At 36.1% G+C, this 16,537-nt stretch overlaps 1 protein-coding gene across 1 annotated transcript in view; it reads left to right on the top strand.

Annotated features, from left to right (window-relative positions):
• Positions 1–9,170: 9,170 nt before the first annotated feature.
• The window catches only part of Mgat4c (MGAT4 family member C), a 265,766-nt gene continuing 258,399 nt past the window's right edge, over positions 9,171–16,537 (top strand). The window contains exon 1 of the mRNA XM_023716276.1: positions 9,171–9,358. The gene's annotated coding sequence lies outside the window, so the exon portion shown is untranslated. The remainder of the gene's footprint in view (positions 9,359–16,537) is intronic.

Raw genomic sequence — 16,537 nt, 5'->3', positions numbered from 1 at the left:
AACTGATGTCAAAAAAAAAAAAAAAGAAAAAGAAAAAAGGCAATTGACACCATGATCATCTCAATAGCTGCAGAAAATAACTTTTTATTTTATTTATTTATTATTTTGCAGAACCAGGGATTGAACTCAGGACCTTGTGCTTGCCAGGCAAGAGCTTATTCAACTGAGCTATCTCCCCAGCCCTGCAGAAAGTAACTCTGAATAAAAAACAATCTACTATTTTATTTTGGTCCCTCTTACCCTTCAATATAGTCATGTCACAATTTTATAGTAGTGTTCAGGGTCTCACTACTAGACAGGACTTGTAATGATTTGCCTGTTTACAGCCTCCCCAGAGCTGGGATTACAGGCATGCTCTATCACGCCCAGCCTCAATTGCTGTCTCAGCGCGTCCTGGGGGCAGGGCGAGCAGGACAGGCCCGGGGCTCAAACTCCCGGCCCCTGAGCCTGTTTGCAGGTGCTTTAATCTCCTACGCTATTTGGCCTGCCCTCAAATTGTCTTTTTAATGAAGTTTTTCATTTAGTTTTCTGTGTGCCTTTATGTAATGTAAAATTAAAGTCCCACAGAAAAAATGTATCTTCCTTAAATATACTTAAATACATTGCACAATATATCTTTTATTTTCTTCCAGTTTTAGTTATCACTTATTCAAGTACCCTTGTGAGAGATGAGAGCCCAGACACTCTTTCCTTTTGCCATCGTGAGTCCTTCATCCCATCATTGAGAAAAATCCCCACTGCATTCTGAAGTGTTGAATCCTTTATTTTCTGAGCTCAATTTCTTCTTTTCTTTTCACATTGCTATAGGAGACCAGATCTTACGGCACCTTCCTGAGGAAGGGTGCAGACAGGAATATTTTTAGGAATTTATGTGTTTGAAGATCTCCTTAGTTATCACTTCAAACTATGGGTACCAGTTTCTCAGTACCAAGTAACTTTGGAAACATCCACTTCGCATTTCCTTCCTCAGTTTTTCTTCGAGAAGTTTAGTAATGGTCTGACTCCTGAACTTTTTTATGTGATTAGTTCCTTTCTCAAATCAAATTTTTCAAACCTTCCCTTTATCCCCAGTGATTTTAAATTTAATGAGGAGTTGTACTGCCCTGATGAACACTTTTCTAGTATGTGTGAGGCCCTGTGTTCAATTTCCAACACTGAAAAAATACAATTTAAAAATAAATTTTGATAGGGTGTTCTCAATGTCAGCCTTTTTCACCTATGTTTCTGAGTCCTTTTGATACAAACATGTTTGTCCTTTGAGGATCTTCATTCTATTAATTATACAAAGCAGAGAAACAAATCTTCATTACGGGAAGAATCACTGTGGTAGGGCCTGGGGTCCCATGAGGCATTTTGGCCAATACCATGACTTCAGTTTTTAATCTATATCAGCATATCATATAAAGTGAAATGTGAAGCACTTCCTTATTTGCAGCTTTCTTGGACGAGACAAGACATATGTGAGGAAAAGTTTTAATGGAGTAGTTTGGTAATAAAAGGCATAGCTTTAAGTCATGACATTATTTGAAAGCAAATAAAAGATTTAAGAATGAGAACTTAGCAGGAGTGAGAAGACCAGATACAAAGAAGGTGAAGTCTAAACCTAATTTTGCTCCCTGTGCCAGAGAAACACGTGGCCACAAGTCTGATGAAGAGAAGGCAGACAGTGACAGCGTGGCTATCTTTGACATCTAGAATTTTCCTCCCTTCCATGTGACACAGCACCTGAACTAATCAATATATAATGAGCAATGGTTATTCTAAGGTTTGTAGGTTTCAGCCATGGTCAGGTGGCCCACTGCTTCGGAACCTGTGGTGAGTCAGTGACCACGGGCATCTTTCTAACTAATTCTAAATTCATGTGGAGAGAAAAAAATGTCACCTTTTCAACTACAAACAGCTTTGATCCTCTGTTTGTCACAGTGCAAACAGAATATACCAGGAGCAAGTAGCCTTTGTTAAAGCGACGTATTAGCTCCTCCATGGTAGCACTGTCCACTTCATACACTAATTTCTTTCCAGCGTGAACTGGAAAGCACATGTGTTGTCCAGAATGCAGTTTCAAAGACGGACTTAGAAAGATGGTACAGACAAATGTACCAGTTGGCTCACAGAGGCCAAAGTTAGATCTCTTGTTATTTGTCTTGCCAAAGCATGAAGACCTTGCAGTCCTTAGAGTGATCATTTACCTTCAATTAGTTCAGGGATCAAGTTGAACAGTGAGCACAGGAATAACATTCAACTAAAATATTGCCTCAGGTCATTAACCCATGTTGTTTTTCTAAACTGTCCTGGAATGATGGCCATATTTTCCTACTATACCTATAAACACAACCAGAGCAGCACCCAGTCATCGTTTTTTAAAAAATGTATTTGGTACAAGGTCTCACTACACAGCTTGGACTTGCAGTGATCCTCCTGTTTTCATCTCCCCAGAGCTGGGATTGCAGTCTTGTGCCACCACGACGGGTCTCGGGGGCCGGCTCAGCATGACCGAGGGCAAGGCTGGCACAGGATAAGGTGCCGGGGATCAAATCTCAGTCCCTGTGCTTACCTAAGCAGGCATTTCATCCGCTATGCTATCTCACCAGTCCTCAATTGTCTATTTTGGAGGCTAGACCCATGTATATAGTTTTTCAATTCTAGGGAAAATAAAGGAGATGAAGCATTACATAATATCAATGAGTAACAAAAATGCTGGTAAGGTGTGCAAATGGAAATGAGAGTCACTTAATGAAGTATGAAAATATAAAATGTGAAAAAATTATTCCCATTCCACATGGATGAAGACTAGAACACACAAAAAGAAAAAAAAAAGACTGAAATAATGTGAATGCTAAATGCATCACTGAAAAATAACTGCTACTGAGAGATCATCATGATCCTACAAAGATCAAGGAAGGGACATAGTTGTACAAAACAGGACACTGCTGTCTTCCAAAGAAAAGTGAATTGGAGTCATTTTGTAGGAAAATGGATGCACCTGGAGACCAAAATGTCGAATGAAATAAATAAGACACCCAAACTTAAATTTCATATGGTTTCTCTTAACATGACACCCAAAGTGTAAATACACGACAGATTAAAATAGAAGACAGACATCGCAATGAGGGAGCTGGACACCTTGTAAATGGCAGGGCACCAAGAGCTGAAGGGAGGGAGGAGGTTGGGCAAGAGAAGGTCAAGGACAGAGTTAAGATGTGTTATGTCCATGTACCAACTTCCCAATGAATAGAAACATTATGGACTGCAAGCATGTACCAATAACAATAAAAATTGCAAAAGAAAAATACATATGTTTTCAAGGACAGGGAGAAATAGGATTTTGTTACAAGCCTAGAACCTTATTAAGTGCTTATAACAACTCTGAAGATTTTTATATGCCTCTAAGTTGCTTGATACTAATTATCAAGAATTTATTTAACATCTTTTTCATTCACTTAATTATGAAAAGATAGATAAAATTCAATATCAAGACTGAAAAAGGATAATGTTCTCATTTATGTCATTAGAAATACATTAAGATGTGCTATTACAGACAATGCTTAATGACTAATCCCCAAAATATCAGAGCTGGTATATATTTGAGAAAATACAATTAAAAGATAAAGCTAATGCAGATCTCAGGCATAAAATGCAGCTTATGATTAGAATTCTATGGAATTTCAGAGTTTCTAGAAACACTAGATTATTATTTCTATCAGAGAATTAATGTTCACAGACTCCACTAATACTCAGACAGAAATAATGGTTCCTTTTCATCTTACTCATTCAGAGGCCAACCTGTGAGTCTGGAGTATTGATTCGTGTTGAGGTAAAGGAGAGAGCCCACCTGGATCATTTAGGGTGATACTTTGTAATTTTACTGCCGCAATAATGGGCATAATTTGTCCTGGATCATATGCAAGAGAGCTGTGTGGTCCCTGAGATCTAATGGGCTGTAGATGTGTCCTCGCCTCCAGGCAGCTTCCAAGCCCTAGCAGCTGGTATTGCACTGTAATCTCTGAATAGCAGAGCTGGGCCCTGGTCCTGCAGCTCCCCTCTGTCCAGTCCTTTTGTCTCCTTTTATCGCTTACTCACCACCTCCAAATAAGCCTCTACCACATCTTCCTCATCCAGCCTACCAGTGAGGTGATTGCCTGTTACCTGGTGAGGTACTCTATATTCACTTATATTTTTTTTTCCAAACTACTGTTTAACATAATAACTGCGTTCTATTTCCTTTACAGCTTTCATGTTAGGATTGCTGAATTATTTTTATTAACTTTAATGAAATCTGATGTTGCCCATCAAAACCTTTCATTCATAATTAAGGAGGATCATAAAATAGTTTTAATCAATTTAACGTTCTCCGAGATACTTATTCAAATAGTTTGGTTTGAATCTTGTCAGTTGAGATTTTAGTTAGCAAACACAAAAACAGAAAAAGCATAATATATTTATAGACATGCTTCAGGTAGGCATGAAAAAAATGTGATAGTGAAGTTGAAGAAGGAATTCAAAGAAAAAGAATTCAAGTGAAATCAATCAACAAATATTCATATGTGTGTAAGTTTTATCTAGAATTTACTATATGAAAAACACAACCTCTGTAGCTCTCTTACTGTGCTAGTGATTTAATACCAACAGTTTGAATAAACTTTGTGCTTTTAAAAAGCAATGAGCGTCTTTTGGGGGGTTCAATAAAATTAAAATTATTTCTTCTAAACATATTCATCTCTAGAAAACATTTGGACTGTCTGTTAGCAAAGGCTCAATGGTTGTACAAATATATTTTAAAATGATTTATGTAGTTGCTATTTATAAGTAGTTCATATCTCTCCTTCACCAATTACTCCCCTAAACTTTAAAATTACCTCATGTACGTAAGTTACTTATATGCTTTACATTATATTTTGTTTAAAAAAATTAAATACAGCTAAGCTAGTGTGTGAAGTGTTGTGGCTGAGTACACAGAGCCGCCACCTTGTGGATAACTAGGTAACAGCTCACGTTGTGAGAGAGCAAAATGCCTTATTCTAGGTTTTATACCTGCTCAGATGATAATGTTCACAACACTTCAAAACATCCCCTCAGATTCCCAAGTTCTGCCCATGTAATTATCACCTAAAGAACATGTTCATTTTCTCGCAGTTAGTATTAACCTAAAGCTTATTAATATGTAGGTTGGGAAAGATTGGAGACTGGTTTTCCAGTTTAATTAGACTCTAGCGCTGATATGTTTTGATAACATCAAAAATTAGTTTAACTACAAAATTAACAGAAATAATTGTAAGGCAATTAAATACTGCAATAATTTCAGCTCCTGAGAAACAGATAGTAAGCAAGTATGGTAACAAATTTGAGAAGTAAACATCTATTTGATTGGTCAAATATATGCTTATCGATTCTATGTTCTTTATATCAGAAAATATTCCATGCCTGTAAAAAAACCCAAGGTTAATTCTTATAAGAGGTTTCCTCTTATTTTAAGTATTTTATTGCTTTTTTTAGTTAAAATCTTTTATATTTTTTGGAACTTATAAGTGTTAACTGGCCACTTCATTTGGAAATATGTGCATACTGAGATAGTATTAGTCAAAATGGTCCAAAATATGTTTATTTTTTATTTTATGAAATTATTTTTTTTCAAATATTCCTGAAAAATTATATAATGTTTCCACATATGTATTAGGGAGATTGTTCTAGAAATAATACCATTCCTGTAATTGTCTTGACACTGCTTAATGTGGTGTTTTTTCCTTTTGCATCTTTCTTACATATGTAATCATATTATATTTGTGAACATTATTTTATCATAATAGTAAGCATATTTATGCTTTATTGTCAATTTTAACATGAAATACATACCATCTTTCTTTGGGTTCACCTAGACATATGTACAACCTGTGGTTCAAGTAACATTAGAATACTTGATCGATTGATTTTTATACATCATCATTTTATCATGTATCTATAACTTCCCTGACTATATACATACATTTATTTAAAACTATACATGTAGGGGCCAGAGAAATAGCTCAGTGGTCTAAGCACCTTCCTGACAAGCGCAGCGATCCAGGTTCGATCCTTGGTAGCACATACCATGATGCCTGCCCGGGTCCACCGAACTGGCCCCTGAAACCAGGCATGGGGGTGCAAGCCTGTAATCCCAGTGCTGAGGCTGCTACAACAGGAGGATCATTACGAGTACAAGCTGAATAGCAAGACCTTGACCCAAATACATAAATGAGAAAAAATTATACATGTGATAATATATGTATAAAACTATACATTTGTTGGCGTGTGATTATTTATTTAAAATCAAAATATTAGTTAAAGCTAAAGTATAGTCTGAGCTAATCAGTTTCAATGAGATGCTAATTAGCTAATTCATGTATGGGCAACAACTCATTCTTCATTATACATTTATACTAGTATCTCTATAAGAAATATTTCTAGTTATTTGCCTTCTTCCATAATCATTCTCCAAGGAATCTAAATGATTTCCAATAGCATTCGTGTTCTACACAATTCAAATCGTCAACATGATGTTCTTTTCACATTTATTGTGTGGAATCCCAAATTCTGCTACATATTTTCTTAGTGTCTTCAGTTTGTATACTTAAACACTAAACTCCAAAGTCTTAAAAATCTTATTTATATCTTTTAGCTACACAGAATTAGGGACCTCTAGTAGGATAATTACTCATTAATGATTTTTGTGTATAATGTAGGTCATTGATTCCAGACACCTGTGGAGCATTAGGAATATCATATTTTTCCAGTCTCCTTAATTCATTATTATTTAAACTCTTTGTGCATAACACTGCACCATCCAAAGAAATGCAAAGCAAGACATGAAAGAGTGTCATTTCTGCACATTAAAATCACCAGAACATACATTTATCTCAAAAATTGACTGAATTGCACATGTATCAGCATGTTTTTTTGTACTCAACAGGATATAATCTAATTGTTAGTTATCTATCTCTGGTATTAAATATTTATACCATTAAAATTTCATAGAGACCATGAAGTAGAAGAACATATTTTATTTTATGAATTATTTCCTCCTTGGCAGATTCTTTTAGCAATTATAATATCTTCGCCTTATCATTTGTCTACCAGAAATACAGTTGACATTCCCATTGTCCAAATACATCTTTCTGATCTGTAATTCAATTTTGTGTCACTTCGCGTGGCAATGGATCTTTTTCTCTACACAGTTCCATCTAAAGTTCCATGTATTTAAACAGAAATAAATGAACAGTGCCTTTCATGTTAGCCCCAAAGTACATTTTGACAAATAGTTTTCTTGAGTTAAAATATTACACTTGCCTAATGTGATTAGATTCCATTTAATTCTGTGAGGTAAAACAACTTCAGAAGAAGATCCTGAGTGAAAGTGTTAAAAGCCAAACTAATTTGCAACATTAATTTTTCTTCTTTCATTCTCGTCAGGGCACTGAATCAACTGTACATTTTACATCTCCCACATGCTTTTGAACTGAATGCATTGGATCTTTTGAATAATGACATTAATTATACATTATATTTACAACACTTTTGTGTAGCGCTACAAGTTTCTATATATTGCCTCATCTAATTTTTTTTTTTTTTTTTTTTTTTTTTTTTTTTTTATTGATGGAACCAGGGATTGAACTCAGACTCCTGCACTTGCCAGGGAACTGCTTATTCTACTAAGCCATCTCCCCAGGCCCTTGCCTCATCTAATTCTTAAATTAGCTTTTGCTGTAGGTGACTTTACCGTTTTTATTTTGTATATAAACATGTTAAGTTCTCACAGTTATTACAAATGATACATGGGGAAACCTGGATTTTTGAGCTCCAATCTTCATCTCAACTCATGCCCTTACGTCACAGTCTAACCTGCCATTAAGTTTAGTCAAATATACTGAATTTTAAAAGTCAGAACTTGAGAAGAAGTTGTGGATGTATGGTTCATGAAAGTTCCCCTTCATTTATTACCTACTTTTAGAACTCTCACTGAAGCCATCAGTAGAGGTAACTTACTGATACTGGAAATATAGAGGGATTGTACTAAACTATGACCCTTAATTGACTAATGAGAAGGAAATGAAGCAACACATAGGCAGATAAATTCATTGGCAGCGACTTTCTGGCCCCTAAAGGTAGAGAAGAATGAAGGGAATTCCCTTCCAGGTGCCTGTGTTGCCTGCATGCTGAGCCGCACAGCTTTGAACGGGCTTGCCAGGGTAGGAATAGAGCTGCACTGGACCCAGGAGGAGCTTGGGAATCGAATGGCTCTGGTAATTCGTGCGCCACACAGTAATGCTGCTGATGGCTCTTTTGGGTAGGGAAAGCTGGGGTGTATTTCAAGTGACTGCAACTCTGTCTCTTTGGCAGCAAGCTCCTGAAGCTAGCTTAGCCCACTGTCCTCCTCTCCCAGTGGACACAAGCCCGAGGGGACACCTGGGGCTCTTGTCATGACAGAAGGTAAGAAGTGGGTAATGCTTCCCCATTTGCACTCACAGAGACTGGCAATGTACCAAAACGCAGTTTTCAGTAACTGAGATGAGAGCATCTGCAGGTCCTGTGACTTGTAAATTACTTTTAGAAAAAAACAATAATAAAATGTACTATTTTATTTATGTTTGGATTTTAATATCTCATATTTAAGGCTTATTACACAAAGCTTTGGTGCTATTTGACATTCGGAGGATAAAATGCATTACCATTTTTGTGTTTTTATTAGATTGAGAAAGAGGCATGGCTCTTCTGACCAAATTATTTGAAAGTTCTCCGGTACACCTGTCTACACTGTAATTTTTCTGAACTTAACTTTCTGAAATTCATAGGCTGGTACATATCAAAGCTAAGGAATTAGAAAATTTTTAAATCTCGTATGTTGTGATTACACTGATTATTTCTTTAAGTGCAATGGTTTAATGAATGCAGCTGGGGACTAAAATCCCTTACAGATTCTAATTAATTAATTAAACAAATAGGATTGAGGGTAGTCAGATGGTAGTAGTTTCAGTTTGTGATCCTCGAGTAACTCAGCATGATTTACACTCTCACTTTCAGCGGATGTTATAGTGAGAGAGGCACATTTCAATTTGCAGCTGACAGTTTAGGGTTAAGATATGATTCCAGGTAACAGAAGCCAATGAGAGTACACCCAGTTGATGTTTGTGACATCATCTCTCAGTCGGAGTACATAGAACAGCTGAGGTAGCGTTCAGCTTCAGCCCAATGCCATTATGATGGATGTTTACATCTCTACGACGAGAGCCAATTATCTCGCTTTTGTGTGAGGCCCAGGGATCACTCACGCTGCCTGGCTGCACAGAGCACTGTTGGATCTAGCTGAACGAATTGTTTTCTGTCTCTGGTAAGAGCCTCTTCGGTTTTACCTTCTCTTTCAAAATAAAGGTAAATGTGTTTAACAGAGGGAATAGGGTAAGGGCTGAGCAGGGTTACTATCTGGTAAGCTTTTAAACAGAGCATGCTTAGCAAGACTAAAAGCAAGTGTGTGTTTAGCAAAACAATTGGAAAAGCTTGCTAATGTACAGTGACAAACTCATTTGCAGAGGAAAATGAATGGCAGGTAATTCAGCTTTTCCTTAGAAGGAGGAATGTACCTACAATTGTAGGAGCAATATTTTGAATATGTTAGAAAATATATGCGTGTGTAAATGTGTCATCGTTCTGCTTCATTTCTTTATAATTTGTTGTTAACGGTAATGGATAGAGGTAGAAGTGATCCACCACAAAGTGTTGTCATAAATTTAATGTGAGTCAAAGTTTCTAATCATTAAATGATAGTTCTTTGGGACAGTTTTCCAAAGTTGTGCCTGTTTAAAAAAAAAAAAAAATTACAAAGTTAGTAAAGGCTTGTGCTTCTGAAACAGACGTGTACTACTTTATATTTGCAGTTACCTGTTTAATCCAAGGAGAGGATAATAGCCAATTATTTCAAATAACAACGTGGAGGATTTGTTCTTGGTGTGAGGAAATGTTGAAATCTTTTTTTTTTTTTTTTTTTTTAGCTGCTTTTGAATACAGGATAGAATACTGTGTTTTGTCTATAGCAGAATATTTAAATCCTTAAAAGCCTTACGTGAATTAATCACATGTCATTAGTAATATGTGCATCTCATGATCCTTATGTCGGAGCAAAAAGTATATTTTCAGCTATTGCACTGCTATAGATAGTGGTGATTCAATCTGGAATAGTCACATACACTAAAAGCTTTCAATTGTCTCAGCATCTTCACGTGCTACCAAAAGGAGAATTAAAAATTACTTTTAGCTCAGATATTGTGTATTGTTAGGGGGCAATACAGCAGGCTGTTTTATAATACAGTATGATTTTATATGAAACAGAAGTGCAGAACATGGAAATGGATGCAATTTTATTTAACATGCCTTTTCTTTTTAATAGTATCTCATGTCCTTCTAAGGTAATTAAACTTTTGAATAATGACATACACCAAACTTGGATATATTTAGGGTTTTTATTTTTACTCTTTTTTATAACACACAGTATTTCTGCCTTCAAAAATTACTACTTTTGGTCATTATAAATCAGGATTTGAGGTGCTCAACTTGTCCTTAGAGACAGCAGAGGGTTCTGGGTGTTGTCACACTTGTGCATCTTGTGCTGGCTCAGTTTGTTTGGGAGCTCTTGACATTACTGGTATTCGATTTGTCTCTTTCAGTCAATTCAGGTCTGAACAAAACTGAGCTTACGGAAAATGTCAAATGTGTATTAACGGAATCCAAAGAACTGAGCTTACTGTCTCCATCAAAACAATATAACATCAACAATACCTCAAAACATTGCAAATCCACATCTGGAGTTCCTTTTCCTTGGAGAAATTTGGATTAGTCTATACTGTGAATTTCTAAACATAAAAAGTGAGAATCTAAAACTTTTGACAATGTGAACTCAGTATTCCTTTGAATCAAAGTTTCATTTTCTCCTTAAACACTTTAAAAGGGAATTAAATAAGCTGGGCTTAGAGACTTAATCGTTTTCACAGGTGATCAATCCTCACCAAGGGAAAAGCTTTTGTTTCCTAACAATTAATTCTTTGAAAATCTATTTGCCTCAGTGTGTAAGCATTAAAGGAAACTTTTCTGGTGACCAGTCTAGACACTTCAGTTGGATTTTCTTCTGTGTATGGATCTCTCATCCAGTACTGGACCCTGCAGTCCTAGAAGCACTGATTGGGTATAGATTGCAGGCTGAAATGGCTTATAGCCCAGAATTTCTTTCATTTAAATCTTTATGAAAATGGGTTTACATAGCTGATGGACTTCATTGACAAAAGGGTTTATTATTTTTATTTCATGTTTCTAAAAGAGGACATTAACAAGATCAGAGCAAATTCATCTGGCATAACCCACCTAGGAAGGACTCACTTAAGTGACACAGGTGAAGGACACATGATGCTTCACTCCCAATGGTTTCTTTCTTTCTTTCTTTCTTTCTTTCTTTCTTTCTTTCTTTCTTTCTATGTATTTGGCATAGGGTCTACAGGGTCTCACTGCATGGATCGGACCCATAGTGATCTGCCTGTTCACAGCCTCCCAAGTACTGGGATTACAGGGTCTCAGTGCCACTATGCCCAATCTCAATCAATGTCTCAGCCTGCCCCAGGGGCAGAGCCAGCACTACACACCTGGGGTCTAGTCATGGTCCCTGAGCCTGTCTAAGCAGGCGCTTTAATCTGCTGAGCTATCTGGCAGGCTCTTTGCTTCCTTTCTTAAACACACACATTTGTGTCTAAGTTAATTGTTAATAAATTTTAGGGTTTTCTTGGTACCTTCAAATTATTCCATCCATTTTTTTTTCTATGCTACATAGAAAGTTCAGTGTTGCTAAGAAACAGATATTGGAGATAATTAAAAAAGATAGAAGAGACATAGTCATGAAGATTGCTGTTATCTCTTCTAAAGTTCTCTGCATATCCCAAGCTGAGAATGGTACACTATTTCCTTTTAAAACTAATTCCTCAAATTATGTTTTATCCAATTTTAAAATAATATTCCTGTTGTGGTATGCCTTCATTTTCTCCTACACTTTAGTTTAATGTAGGCCCCTCCATTAGCTTCTTGTAATTATTTAACGTATACTACCACTTAGTTTGCTAGCCTCAGAGTTCAGACGCTTGAAGAGATCATGAATTCTCTACTTTCCTGAAAGTGTGAAATGTGAGTTTCCCCACCAACTTTTTATTTATTCCAAAAAAATGTAACAACTCTGGTGATGGCTTAGACATCTTGGATTTACATTATGTGATTGTATTATGTGGTATGCACGTTTTATGTCCACAAATATAGCATTTATATCTACATTAAAGCTTAAAAGGTATTTTTATGGACCTAATCATTTGTTCTTAACAATTAGTCTGTGATTAAATAAGGTAAGTGATGTTAGGCATCTAAAAAGCAGAAGTTAATAATTTGCAACTTGTTTCCGATATTCATGCAGTCAGACATTCAGTAGTGGAAGAGTTAAGATGCAGAAACAGGTTTACAAAATTCAATACCCTGAATATCTATCCTTGTAAATCTCTCTCTCCTCTCTCTCTCTCTCTCTCTCTCTCTCTCTCTCTCTCTCTCTCTCTCTCTGTCTCTCTCTCTCTCTTTCTCTCGCTGTCTCTCACTCTCTCTGTCTCTCCCACTCCCTTTCTCTCTTTCTTCCTCTCTCCCCACCTCCTCCTCTCCTCCTTTCTCTTCCTCTCTCTTCTTCATGTGCATGACTATCTAACTAGGAGTTAATTTTTTCGATTGTCTATCCTTTTCAAGTACTCATTTAGGTCCTTGCCATTTATAAAAAGCCTTATACGTGCTTTTTATTTTATTTCTATCTGACAAATTCCCAGCTCTGTATTCTAACAACTATAAAATATAAGATGTATCTGAATAACACAGACGACTTTCTAGGAAACCAGAAATATAAGAAATGCACTTCTTGGAACTTTTGTTTCTTATGCATCTTAAGATCTCAGTTATATTCTAAACTTGAATCAATTTGCACCTACTTTATCTCTTGGTTTTGTAAAAATGTGTCATAGTTGTTCTATAATCCATGTCTGATTTTGAATGTGATAACCAAAATTCAGCAAATATATTTAATTTGCAGTGAATTCCAAAGCCATCATAAAGCATTTTGGGGCAAAATCACCTTGTACTTACAATATATGTTTCAGCAATACAGATTTGTGTTTATTTTCTATTTTATAACAAAGTCCTTGGTGATAAAAGTGTATTTGAGTTTCAAGTTTTTGGTTTTGGGTCAGATCTAGTGGTACAATGGGGGATGAAAAGCCCCAGAATGTTATCTTTTCCTTTAATTAAAAAAAGATTCAAATGATAGCAATTTGTATCTGCATATAGAAACAATAATGAACATACCATTTAAGATCTGATTTTAATATTCATACCAAGCAGATAAAAAGTGATATTTCATACTAGCAAATTTGTTTTCAGATGCTCAGTAAAAATGCAAAAGTAAAGAATCAATTTGTATATAGAACCTATTGGTTGCAAATAAAATACTTTTAGATGGTAGGACTTCGCTAAGTACTGAAGAGTCTAGCCACTGAGCCATATATAAATTGTGAGACAATTGAAATACATCAGCACACACTTTATTTCATACAAAAATTTTACTCATGTAATTTTATAAATTGGTAATATACTATCCCTGAACTTAATCCCTTTTTTAATCTCTACATAAAATTTGCAGAATGCAGCCTTCAGTTTGGAGTTCAGTGACTGAGAGTAGGAATGGGAGAGTTTGATCTGTTTTCCACTCTGGCCTCTGATGCAGGGGCCTGGCATGATGCCCTTTGCACAGGTTAAGACATCACGGGTAACTTTCTATTCCATGCAATGGCAAGATAAGGAACCCTGCCTGTATTAGAATTGCAAAGATGGAGCCTGTGAGACAGAGGTCTAAAGCACCTGCTTAGGCAAGCTTAGGCAGGCGCAGGAGACCACTGTTTGATCCCCAGCACCACATGCATGCCAGTCTTGCCCTAAAGGTGGGCTGAGCCAGCCAAAAAAATGTATAGTATTGCAAAGATGAAAATATAATCCAGAGTTGTTAAATGTGGGAAACTTTGCTAAACAGTTTTACAAGACATGAGGCATAGAGTTAACTACTTTTTGTTTATAATTTTCTGAAATTACTTTGAGAATATTAGTGATGAACAAAATAAAAATGTATGTCAGAATGGTTGTAGTTTTTAATACTGCTGGGATCAGGTCTCTCTTTCCTCTGGTAAAGAGTTGAGCATTGTAGATGGTCCTTTTTTGGCCCTAGAGTCCCCATAAAAGCTGCACCGCACGTGTGCGATGGCATACCGTGAAACTCCTAGTCATCACCCAGGTCATTTGCATCCATGTGGGGACATATTTTCACTAACACTAAGAGTTCATAATGGCATTAGGAGATCAATCAACTGAAGCATTGTACTGAGTGAAATCGATAATGTGGGTACAGCAAGATAAGCCCCGGCTGCAACTGCCAGAGGCGTTGTCACAAAGTTAAGTCCAGAAACTTCCCTCATTTCAAGCACAGAGATCAGGAACAGTTCTGGTTCATCAAGCGAGAAAATAGCAGATGTTTTCAAAGATTTTTTTTTTCTTGTTTGTTTGCATGGAATAGTGGAAAGAATATGGTTTCTGATACCATACTTGGTGAGTATAATTTCTTGTCCCTGTCCTTTGTGATCTTCAGATCTTTATAAAAAATAATGGCAGAAGACTGGGCATGGTGGTGCATACCTTGCACACAGAAGGCTAAAAAAGGAGGATCACTATGAGTCCAATCTGTGTAGTGAGACCCTGTAGACCCTGTATTAAATACTTTTTAAAAATGACAGAAAAAGAGTACCTACACCGTAAGGCTGTTGGAAAAGTTTTATAAACTAATCTTATGAACCGTGAGGACAGTGTCTGCCTCAGAGCAAATGGTCTGATAGTGTTGACTACTTTTAGTGTTTTCATTATTACTGACTTCTTAACAGTATCCCTTTGAGATCATATATATTTCAAGTGATTCACTGAAGAATTTTATTAAACAGTATATATTTGTGATAGGAAATTTATGAAAATTCTGCTATCCCGAAACTATCTTTTCTGAATATCAATTGCATTCATTGATTTTATTATTTATTTATTTATTTATTTATTTATTTATTTATTTATTTATTGCGGAACCGAGGATTGAACTCAGGCCCTTGCGCTTGCCAGGGAAGCGCTTATTCCACTGAGCCATCTCTCTGGCCCCGCATTCATTGATTTTAAAACTTAAGAGGTTACAGGAAACCCTAATATATACAAATTTACCATTTTACTATCTATAAGATTTCTCAGGGCCAGGGAAATGGTTCAGTGGAATAAGTGCTTCCCTGGCAAGTACAAGTGTCTGAGTTCAATCCCCGGTTCTGGAAAAAAAAAAAAAAATTCTTGTATGACTTAGAATTTTCAAAAATGAGATTAATGAGATATTGTCCCACTCTAAAGTTATGATATGACAGAGCACATTGTCTGTAAATGGGAGTACAGATTTACAACTCTAAGTTATTTATTTATTTTTGATACGGGGGATCAAACTCAAGACCTTGTGTTTTCCAGGCAGGTGCTTATGCTGGTGAGCTATCTCCCTGGCCAAATGTATATCCTTTTTATCTTTCATTCCATTTGGCACTACTACTTTATCTTTATTCTATTATTTCTCATGAGTCACTGAAAGCTTGAAAACTAGACTCATAAGGATTTTATTGGCCTGTTATATAGAGAGAACAAAAAAGTTTCCCTAGTTCATTATCCCTCGGGAGTAAAAATGTGATGATGAACTAAGTTAATTATTTTTTTAATTCATGTTGATCTGTATTCTTAAAACTCTCTTGAAGGAAAAATGAGAGTTTCATTTAAAAACTCATTTTATGTATTTTTGTGGGGGAATGGCAATTTGTTTGGGGTTAGGGAAACATGAAATATGAATAAATATGCCCGCAAGGATATAAATGAAGCTTTTTAAAAATCCTGTGTCCAATACTTTGTAATCTTATAGGATCAAGGTATTAATGAAAGTGTAAAACATAAAATAAAAATCCAATCATACTATCAGATTATGTTTTTCTTCGCTTCTAAGAATTCAGAATCCTTCCACAAAGTACATAAAGCTTAGGCACACAACAATCAAGCATTTGTTGCAGGTCAACAGCAAACAGAAGACCACTACTGCTACATAAGTTTGGGTGAATCCTTGAGCCTGTGTGCGTTCACCAATTACAAACTTGAACAGACATTAATTGAGGAAAGAAACTCTCTAATACCAAACCACAAAATGTTTTAGTAGTGGACTCAGGTTCACTGGAAGTTCCAGAGAAATGAACTGCCCTTCTTTATGAATAACTCTTTATTTCCTTTTCAAAAATTATTTGAAAATATTGGGTCGGGGAGATGGCTCAGTGGAATAAGCACTTCCCTGGCAAGCGCAAGGACCTGAGTTCAATCCCCAGTTCCGCCAAAAATAAAAATAATAAAA

This window comes from Octodon degus, unplaced genomic scaffold, assembly GCF_000260255.1.
Source record: "Octodon degus isolate 3935 unplaced genomic scaffold, OctDeg1.0 scaffold00004, whole genome shotgun sequence".
In the NCBI taxonomy this organism is placed as follows: Eukaryota; Metazoa; Chordata; class Mammalia; order Rodentia; family Octodontidae; genus Octodon; species Octodon degus.
This window is presented reverse-complemented; position numbering and strand designations above follow the sequence as displayed.